The sequence below is a fragment of the Palaemon carinicauda genome, chromosome 14 (assembly GCF_036898095.1).
Source record: "Palaemon carinicauda isolate YSFRI2023 chromosome 14, ASM3689809v2, whole genome shotgun sequence".
In the NCBI taxonomy this organism is placed as follows: Eukaryota; Metazoa; Arthropoda; class Malacostraca; order Decapoda; family Palaemonidae; genus Palaemon; species Palaemon carinicauda.
The window spans coordinates 107,765,997-107,775,996 of NC_090738.1; positions in this window are offsets into that span (position 1 = coordinate 107,765,997).

The following is a 10,000-nucleotide window of genomic DNA, read 5'->3' on the forward strand; positions in this document are numbered from 1 at the left end:
TGACGAACTAAGAAAATTTGCAGTCATAAACTGGCATAGAAAGTCTATAAACAGACGAGATTGTAAGACTTTCGTTCTTCAGTGAACTAGAAACGGGTTTTCTATATTGATTTTAATGTTAATACACTACTTGAAATATCTTATTTTTCCTTGCTTCATTACCTCACTGGGCTATTTTCCCTGATGGAGCCCCTGAGCTTATAACATTCTGCTCTTCCAACTAGGGTTGCAGCTTAGCAAGTAATATGTGTGTATAATATATATATATATATATATATATATATATATATATATATATATATATATATATATATATATATATATATATATATATATATATATATGTATATATATACACACATACACACACACACACACACACACATATATATATATATATATATATATATATATATATATATATATATATATATATATATATATATATATATATATATATATATATTATCCACGAATATATGATCATGGAGATCAAGTAATGGCTACAGATAACTTAACTGACAGAGCATTGAACCCATATACAACAACACCGTTACCTCCCCCTCTCGCACAATCTCTAATTCAGAAAGATAATATGATTATGATATCCTGGATAAATATATCGGCTTCAAGTTAGGCTTGAACTCGCAGCCTAGGATTGTGGTTCACTGAAGATACTATTGATTCAGGAAATAAAAAAAAAAAAAGTTTTTCCTCCACCTTTGCATCATTTGTGAATTGGAGAATTCAATGACATGAGATCATCTGAAGAGATATTAATTAATGCCACGAGGTAAGAAAATAGGGCGCAATCATTCGTCAGTCTCTTTTTCACTTTAGAATGACATCAGGGATGCAAAGGTCAAAGGTTGATGTCATTGTGAGCAAACGTTTGGACTTTTCTAATCGTAAAGAGCGAATATTAAGGATAAAAGCAAACATCAATGCTAGATGGAGCTATGCAGAATAAAATTTACAAATATATTTCCTTTCTCTATGTAGGCTGAAAACAAAAGTATATTGAATAATTTAAATAAAACGAAGATTAAAAAAAATAGATTTTATGCTTTTAAAGATACTAAGAAGATGAACAAGTTGACAAGCCAGATTATAGTCAACTTTATTTTCTTATATTTTCAGTATCTTCAAAAACTAGATGTGATTATTTATTTGATATACTGGCAAGTTGCAAGAGATCAGAGATTCATGGAAAATTAATAATATCGTAACTAAATTTTCATTATTGTTCTTGTTAGTTATCATTTAGGATCATGTCTGGAACTGGTTGAAAGGATAATGTTACCTTGAAAACGTATTGTCTCTAGAGTATATGCTATCAATATATTCTCTCTCTCTCTCTCTCTCTCTCTCTCTCTCTCTCTCTCTCTCTCTCTCTCTCTGCAGATTTCTTTCTGTATATCTTTTTACCTCCAAACTTACAGGCCGTCTCTCTCTCTCTCTCTCTCTCTCTCTCTCTCTCTCTCTCTCTCTCTCTCTCTCTCTCTCCCAATAGACGTCCTTCAGTGTATTTTCTTACACCCCCAACGCACAGGCAGTGCCCCCAGACAGAGCGTAACGAATGACCATTCTATCATTTGTTTCCCTTGCCCTCAGGTCTTTCCTCCTTAACACTTGAAACTTATTAAATCTCTCTTTGCCCGAAGCAAGGTCTCTCTGGTTGGCGAGGGAAATTTGGTGCTTTTGCCTTAATGATCAGAAGAATACTTTTAGCAATAGAATCTCTATACATTTTGTGTGTATATCTATGTAAACCTCAAGGCATATACTGTTTATAGGTATATTTTTCCATATGAGCCACATACACTTTTTAATATCCAATTCATTCTCCCATAATTCACAGAATCGCAGATCCATAGGAAAATTTATTTTATGAAAGGTAATTTTGCATAGGCAAGGATTTGAACATTACCGGCACTTAGAAATACATGTAAACAGTAAGACTTCCCCCATTCTTACTGTTTGATAATACACACACATATATATATATATATATATATATATATATATATATATATATATATATATATATATATACACACACACACACACACACACACACACACACACATATATATATATATATATATATATATATATATATATATATATATATATATATATATGGGTGTGTATATACTTATAGGAGTGTGTGTATTTAAAATGCGTGTATCTACTATATATATATTTTTGGGCTCAAGCCATGTCGTCCTGATGGAAGTTCCTATAGGGTAGCTTCCTAGGGTATATTACAACTACGGCGATATTCCCAGAGAATTTACCTTAAGGTACCAGAATTCTAACTCCTGGAGCGAGTATCCCTCGTGAAAGGGATATCGCGACATATCAGAGGACGTATTCTAGACACGTCACATGGCAATCTACTACCTAAATAGAGATTCGTCTCGTAGGAGGGAGATTGACGAGATACGAATTCGGGAAGAAAAAGGGGGGAGCCGCTCCCAAGGCCTCCCAATCCCCCGATTCGTATGCGTGCCTGGCGCCAATCCTGGCGCCATCTGTATTCCTTTTTGCGTAGCTTAACAACTCGGTGTTTTTTCCTGTTTTTCTCGCAAATCTTGGATTTATTCAACTTTTCATGGCTTCTCCGTCTTCGTTGGCCTCGGATAAGTTGAGTATAGTGTCTGTTATGTATAAATGTAGGCTCTTGGTAAAATTTTGAGTGATTAATAGGATTAATCTTTGATACAAGAGCCGTAGCCTACCAGAGGTGTCCTGGACACTGTCACTCGCTAGGTATAAATTAGTTAGTCAGAGTGACATTCCTGGTTGTTTTGCTTAATAAATTTTAGCTATTTAGCTTTACATAGGATTTCCTTTCGTGCTTAGTATTATTTGGCGAAGTATTCGCCATTCTGGCCTACGCTAGGCCATGTAGCCTAGTCGTTTGGTCCTAGTACTTAATGCATGATTTTGGTTTTTCCGAGTGTAATTAAAAGTTTATTAAAGCTTTAGGCTATATTTTATACATTTTAGACTATGTGGAATATTTCCAAGATTGTATACGTGAGAGTTTCGGTGAATTAGGTAATCGATTCTCTTGGTGCCTAGGTTAATTGCTTATGGAGCCTTAGTATACTTTATTAGTCTCCCCGGTTGCTTTCTTTTCTTCGGAGAAGGTATGCAATCCCTTTCCCTCTGTTTAAGCCTTGGGCTTATCCCTAAGTGGTTTTTTCCGAATTTATTTTCGATAAAACTATACTAGGGTGTTACTGTACCTTCCTGTTCCAGCAGAGTCTGGTTCAAAGAGGGACAGAACAACAGAGTTTTTTAGTCTGAGTCCGTGTTGTCTGGCTTGGGGCAGAGTTCCCCTCGCTGACCTAACACTTATAAAGGGAGCTTAGCTCCCTTAGGTCACTATCGAAGGTTTCTGTAGTATGATTCCTCCTTTTGTGATCGACCAGACTAAGTCCTGTTGCTGTTCTTGGGGAGGATAAAATCTTCCCTTGGGAATAGCAACGCCTTCCTTGCTTTGGTGCTTTGGGAAGCTGGCAAGTATTGCTGGCCCTTTCCCTTAGATCTCCCTTAGGCTAAGACAGAGTTCTTGGCTGCGGGTGATCTGTCACTAAAGCAAGGTTGGCAGGACCCTTTTGTCCCTTCCCCCTCTATCTCCGTAATGGCCTTGCCATTACTGTACTGTACCTTGCCGGCCGGCAGAGCTGGCTGGCAGGGGTATTACTGTACTGTTCGTCATTCTACTTCTGGACCTAGTATAGGTTGGGATATGGAATTGACTAAGGCCATTGCCGGCCGGCTGAGATGCTGGCCGGCAAGGGTCTTATGTTTTCGAGTGCTGCCCGGACCTCTCTTGGTCCCTCATCCATGCCTGCCGACAGAGCCGGACGGCATTGGTCAAGGAAGCCTGAATTAAGTTTCTCCCCTTCCTTATATGCACTCTTTCGGTTGCCGGGCTTGGGGGGTCGTGTACACTCTTATCCCGGCATCCATTCTATTTTCTTCTAGTGCTGTACCTGTCCCGGCTGCCGGCCTATGAGGCAGACAGCCGGGCAGGTGTAGTCTTCTGGTTCTTTTGCTGCCGGCTGGCATCGGTCTTGTACCTTTGCCGGCCGGCTTATGTCAGTCCTTGTCTGCCGGTCACCAAGAGTGTGGCCGGCAGCTAGGTACTACCTTGTGTAGTTACTGGCCGGCAGTCATTGCCGGCCAACACTGGCTGTTGCTGGCCGGCAGCTACTGCCGCCGGCACAGGCATTTGAACCAGAAGGCTGCCGCCCTATAGCTGTTAAGTAGTATACTTTAAAGCTAATTGTGGTGTGTGCCGGCCGGCAAAGGCAGGCCGGCACACATCCTCCTATACTGTACTAGTATTCTTCTGTATAGCATATACAGTAAGAAGAAAACTATAGTAAAAGTTTAGGTACAGCACTGTATCTTCTAACACTATTGTGTTTTCTTGCACAGCCCTTTGCTGTTGCCCTCAGACAGGAAGCAGAGTCTTCCCCGTCTATTATCCAGGATTTTAAAATCATTGCCTAGGTGTGAGCTCCACCTGTTTCCTCTGGAAACCTTGCATTGGTTACTCTAGTAGAGATAAACCAATTTTGATTTTATTATCTGGAAAGCTGCAACAATGGGTTGTGAGGGAAACACAAGTGTGTGTCTTTCCTTTATGAATTGTTATGCTATACTATGCATATCTAGTGATACATAGTTCACTTGATACTCATGGAAATTTTTTCTCTTTACAGGAGGACCCTCCGAAGTGCGGAAATGTTTTCTGCAATGTCCGTAGCAGGAACCTCTGCGGACATGAGTGTTGTAGGAGACACGCAGCATGCGCTGTCTCCAAGGATGATCTCCAGTATTGGGACCCTCAGGTATGTACTGTATGCACTAACCTGATTACTGAGGCTTTTGATTCCCCTAGAACGGCGGAATCAAGGGATATAGCTAGGGAAAAGCTCCGTACTTGGGTAAGGGGCTTCAAGAAGAACACCTCTGGCCCTTATCTTCCTAGTGAGAAGATGAGGGCGTATCTTTTTCCCCAGGCATCAGCTGAAGCAGTAATTCCCCAGCCTCAAGAGGAGATCCCCCAAGACCTAGTCCAGGTGGACGAGGAAGTCGCAGATGCGATGCAAGACATCCAGTTGTGTGACAGGATGTCTGATGTGGACGAAGGTTTGGAAGAAGACCTCCTGGCAGAAGGTCAGGATCAAGTTCAAACCCCGGATGTCGCAGAGGATGGGGTCGACGAGGTGTCGGCTACTCCGGTTCAGATGCCGGAGCCCATCCCCTCAACATCCGCTGGTCTCCCAGTAGAACTGGGACAGGCCCTCTCTTCGATTGTTGGAATGATCCAACAAATGCAGAAGGAGAATCAGGAGAAGGCGGCTGCAATGGAACTGCGTATGCAGTCCTTAGCAGAATCACATGGGCCCCGGAAAAGGCTCAATGTGAAAGACCTTCCCATATGCTCAGATGCTAACCCATGGAGGTATGCTGAGCACATGCCAATGACGACTGGTAAGATCGTCATTTCGGATAAGCTGGGTTCAGTTCTCCTAGAGGAGGTAGAATTCTGGCCCAGCAAGGCATCATATCCGGACTGCTATGTCCGGCTGAGAAAGGAACCAGCTTCAAGGGAGGAGACAGAGCCGAAAGAGGTCATTATTATGGACCATGCTAAGGCTCAAGCCCTACTTTCATCCTCGATGAAAGAGAGGGGCTTCTCGAATTCGAAGGTAGCAGCATTGAGCAAGAAGCTCCCTTCTTTTGTGTCCTCTTCTGATAGAGCCTTCCCCTTTTTACAAAAAGGGTTTGCGGCTGTCCTAAAGGCAATCGAGGCCGGCAAGCCTTGCCCCTCCATGGAGGAGTGTAAACCCTTGTCGCTGGCTCTGCCTATGGACCACAAGGACTGGAAGGATGTCCATCTGACATTCTCAGTGGGAAAGTTGGAGGCTGATATTGCCGGACGGCAATTCGGCGAGGACCTCCCCAAGTTGTCCGAATTTCTTTTACGAAGAGAGTTCGAGACAAAAGAAAGACTGGCTGCCTCGATGTCTCATCAGACTACTCTTGAGACGATGGCAAGTGACCCTAAGGTCCATGAAATGTTCATGGTTGTGGCTAAGTCTCACATAGCCACAGTGACGAAGGACCTTTATGGCTTCGTCAAGGCAAGGAGAGCTTGCAGGGAGTTCGTGTTCACCGGGGCTTCGGTGAGACACGAGCCAAGGAAGTTAATATCCTCCAACATTTGGGGAAAAGACCTTTTCCCTACCGATGTGGTCAAAGAGGTTGTTGATAAGGCCGCCGTGGAGAATAGAAACCTTCTCCAGAAGTGGGGCCTGGCTATCAAAAGAAAATCTTCCCCGGATGAGGGTCCTCAACCAAAGAGGAAGAATATGAGGACTAGGCTACCGTCTCGGCCAGCCAAGCCTTATAGACAGCAACAGCAACTGCAATTGCCTTTGCCTCCAGTGCCCCAGATGGTGGCACAAACCCCGACTACTTTTCAGTGGGTACCCCAGGCTGTGCCAGGTCAGTCAACCACATTCACCCCAACGTTCGAAGGACAGTCTTCTTCCTTTCGTGCAAAGCCTAGAGGAGCAGCCAGAGGCTCGTCTAGGCGCCCCTCAAGGGGAAGCGGATTCAGAGGTGGTCGTGGTCAGGGAGGCAAGACCTCAGGACGGCAGTCCAAGTGAAACGATACCGGTAGGAGGGAGACTAATGAAATTTTGGGATCGCTGGACCTTCGATCCCTGGGCCCAAAGCCTACTCAAAAATGGACTGGGTTGGAGCTGGTACAGCACTCCACCCCCATGCCTTCGGTTTTTCCAACACTCCACCCCCATTTTGGAGGAGTACGTTCAAGAACTGTTGGAGAAAAATGTGATCCGAAAGGTGAAGTCCATCAAATTCCAAGGGAGGCTGTTTTGTGTTCCCAAGAAAGACTCGGAAAAGCTCAGAGTCATTCTGGACTTGTCACCACTCAACAAGTTCATAGTGAATTGCAAATTCAAGATGCTAACACTGCAACACATAAGGACCTTACTGCCCAAGAGGGCATACTCAGTCTCTATAGACTTGTCAGACGCCTATTGGCACATCCCAATCAGCCGTCGACTCTCCCCCTACCTAGGGTTCAGGCTACAACGGAAACTGTACGCCTTCAGAGCCATGCCATTCGGGCTAAACATAGCCCCAAGGATTTTCACGAAGCTTGCGAGCGCAGCTCTCAAACAATTACGCCTAAAGGGAATTCAGGTAGTAGCCTACCTGGACGACTGGCTGGTGTGGGCAGCATCCGAGACCGAATGCTTACAAGCTTCCAGTCAGGTGATCCAGTTCCTAGAGTACCTAGGTTTCAAGATCAACAAGAAAAAGTCTCGACTTTCTCCATCCCAAAAGTTCCAGTGGCTGGGAATCCACTGGGACCTTTTGTCACACAGTTTCTCCATCCCAATGAAGAAAAGGAAGGAGATAGCGGGCTCTGTCAAGAGACTTCTAGATTCCAAAAGGATATCAAGACGCGAACAGGAGAGGGTACTAGGCTCTCTCCAGTTTGCTTCAGTGACAGACCCAGTGCTAAGAGCACAGCTAAAGGATGCAACCGGAGTTTGGAGAAGGTATGCATCAAACGCGCGAAGAGACCTGAGAAGACCAGTGCCGCCTCGGCTACGTACTCTTCTCAGACCTTGGTCCCAAGCCAGACATCTAAAGAAGTCGGTTCTTCTTCAGCCACCTCCCCCGTCGATGACGATTCACTCAGACGCCTCGAAGGAGGGATGGGGAGGTCACTCTCATCGGAAAAAAGTCCAGGGGACTTGGTCCAAGCTATTCAGGACCTTTCATATAAACTTTCTAGAAGCTATGGCAGTGCTCCTTACCTTAAAGAAAGTCTCCCCGCGTCACTCGATCCACATAAGATTGGTGACAGACAGCGAGGTGGTTGTGAGATGCTTGAATCGACAAGGGTCGAGGTCACCACCTCTCAACCAAGTGATGTTAGCCATTTTCCGATTGGCAGAAAAGAAGAAGTGGTACCTGTCGGCAGTTCACCTTCAAGGAGTCCGCAATGTGACAGCGGACGCTCTATCCAGGTTCACACCGATAGAGTCGGAATGGTCCTTAGACGCAGGATCATTTTCCTTCATTCTGAATCAAGTCCCAGAACTGCAAATAGACCTCTTTGCGACGAAAGACAACAAGAAGTTGCCCCTGTACGTGTCCCCGTACGAGGACCCCTTAGCGGAAGCAGTGGACGCAATGTCCCTCGACTGGAACAGGTGGTCCAGGATTTATCTGTTCCCTCCTCACAACCTTCTGTTGAGGGTCCTCAACAAACTGAGATCCTTCAAGGGGGTAGCGGCAATAGTGGCCCACAAGTGGGCGAACAGTATGTGGTTCCCCTTGGCGTTGGAACTACAGATGAAGTTCGTGCCGCTACCACATCCAGTTCTGACCCAGCGAGTCCAGAAGTCGACTGTCTGCGCTTCATTACAGAAAACCCAGACCCTGCAGCTCATGATTTTCTCGCCCTAGTGGTGAGAAAGCGTTTCGGGATTTCGAGAGCTAGCATAGACTTCCTAGAGGAATACAAGTGCAAATCGACTAGAAGGCAATATGAGTCATCTTGGAGAAAGTGGGTGGCCTTTGTAAAGGCAAAGAATCCGCAGGAGATCTCAACAGACTTCTGCTTATCTTTCTTCATCCACCTCCATGGCCAAGGATTGGCAGCTAACACGATTTCAGTATGTAAATCGGCTTTGATGAGACCCATTTTATTTGCCTTCCAGATCGACCTAGGTAACGAGATCTTTAATAAAGTTCCGAAAGCCTGCGCTAGGCTCAGACCTTCAGCACCTCCAAAGCCCATTTCATGGTCTTTAGACAAAGTTCTTCATTTCGCCTCCCTGTTGAGCAATGAAGAATGTGCGTTAAAGGATTTAACGCAAAAAGTTATTTTCCTATTTGCACTCGCGTCCGGGGCCAGGGTTAGTGAGATCGTAGCCCTCTCGAGAGAGGCAGGTCGTGTTCAGTTCCTGGATGGGGGGGAGCTGAACCTGTTTCCGGATCCTACGTTTCTCGCCAAGAATGAGTTACCCACCAACAGGTGGGGTCCCTGGAGAATCTGCCCTCTGAAAGAAGATGCATCTCTATGTCCAGTAGAATGCCTAAAGGTCTATCTTCGTAGAACTTCAGACTTCAAGGGTAGTCAACTATTCAGGGGAGAAACATCAGGCTCAAATTTATCTCTGAATCAACTCAGAGCGAAAATGACATATTTTATTCGCAGAGCGGATCCTGACAGTACACCCGCAGGTCACGATCCGAGGAAAGTTGCCTCATCCCTAAATTTCTTTAATTGTATGGATTTTGAACATCTCCGTTCATACACGGGCTGGAAATCTTCCAGGGTGTTCTTTCGCCACTATGCGAAGCAAGTAGAGGAACTTAAGAGATCTGTGGTAGCAGTGGGTCGTGTAGTTAACCCTACTGTTTAACTCTGCGAGGAACAGTGGTCTTAATTGGGACGATTAAGTCCAGGGTGAGTGTGTAGGTACATACTGTACTACAAACTAAAATGAGGGCACCAAGTGCCCATATAGACTGTTCCTTCCTTCAAAGGTGAACCTTGCATAAGTTCAGACATGTGTGCCAAGCGTTTCTAACGCTAATGTGATTGATTTGTAATACAGATTTTTTATGACTTGATACCTTGGTATCTCATTAAAGTGGTGTTTAATGGTTTTTCTTTCAGATAAACAAGTTCTGTTTACTATCATACTTATGCTTAAAGTTTTGGGTTATCCCCTTTTATATAAATATATATATTTGTTGTTAACCTGTCTGTTTATTATCTGTCAATAAACTTGTTCTTGAGAACCTTGCGTCTCTTTCACCTGTGTCAATTTATTGGTATAATTGAGCATTTAATTCTATGTATCTTATCTGGGATAATTCTGATAGAATTGTTCTGTTTTGCAAGCTATGTTGCATT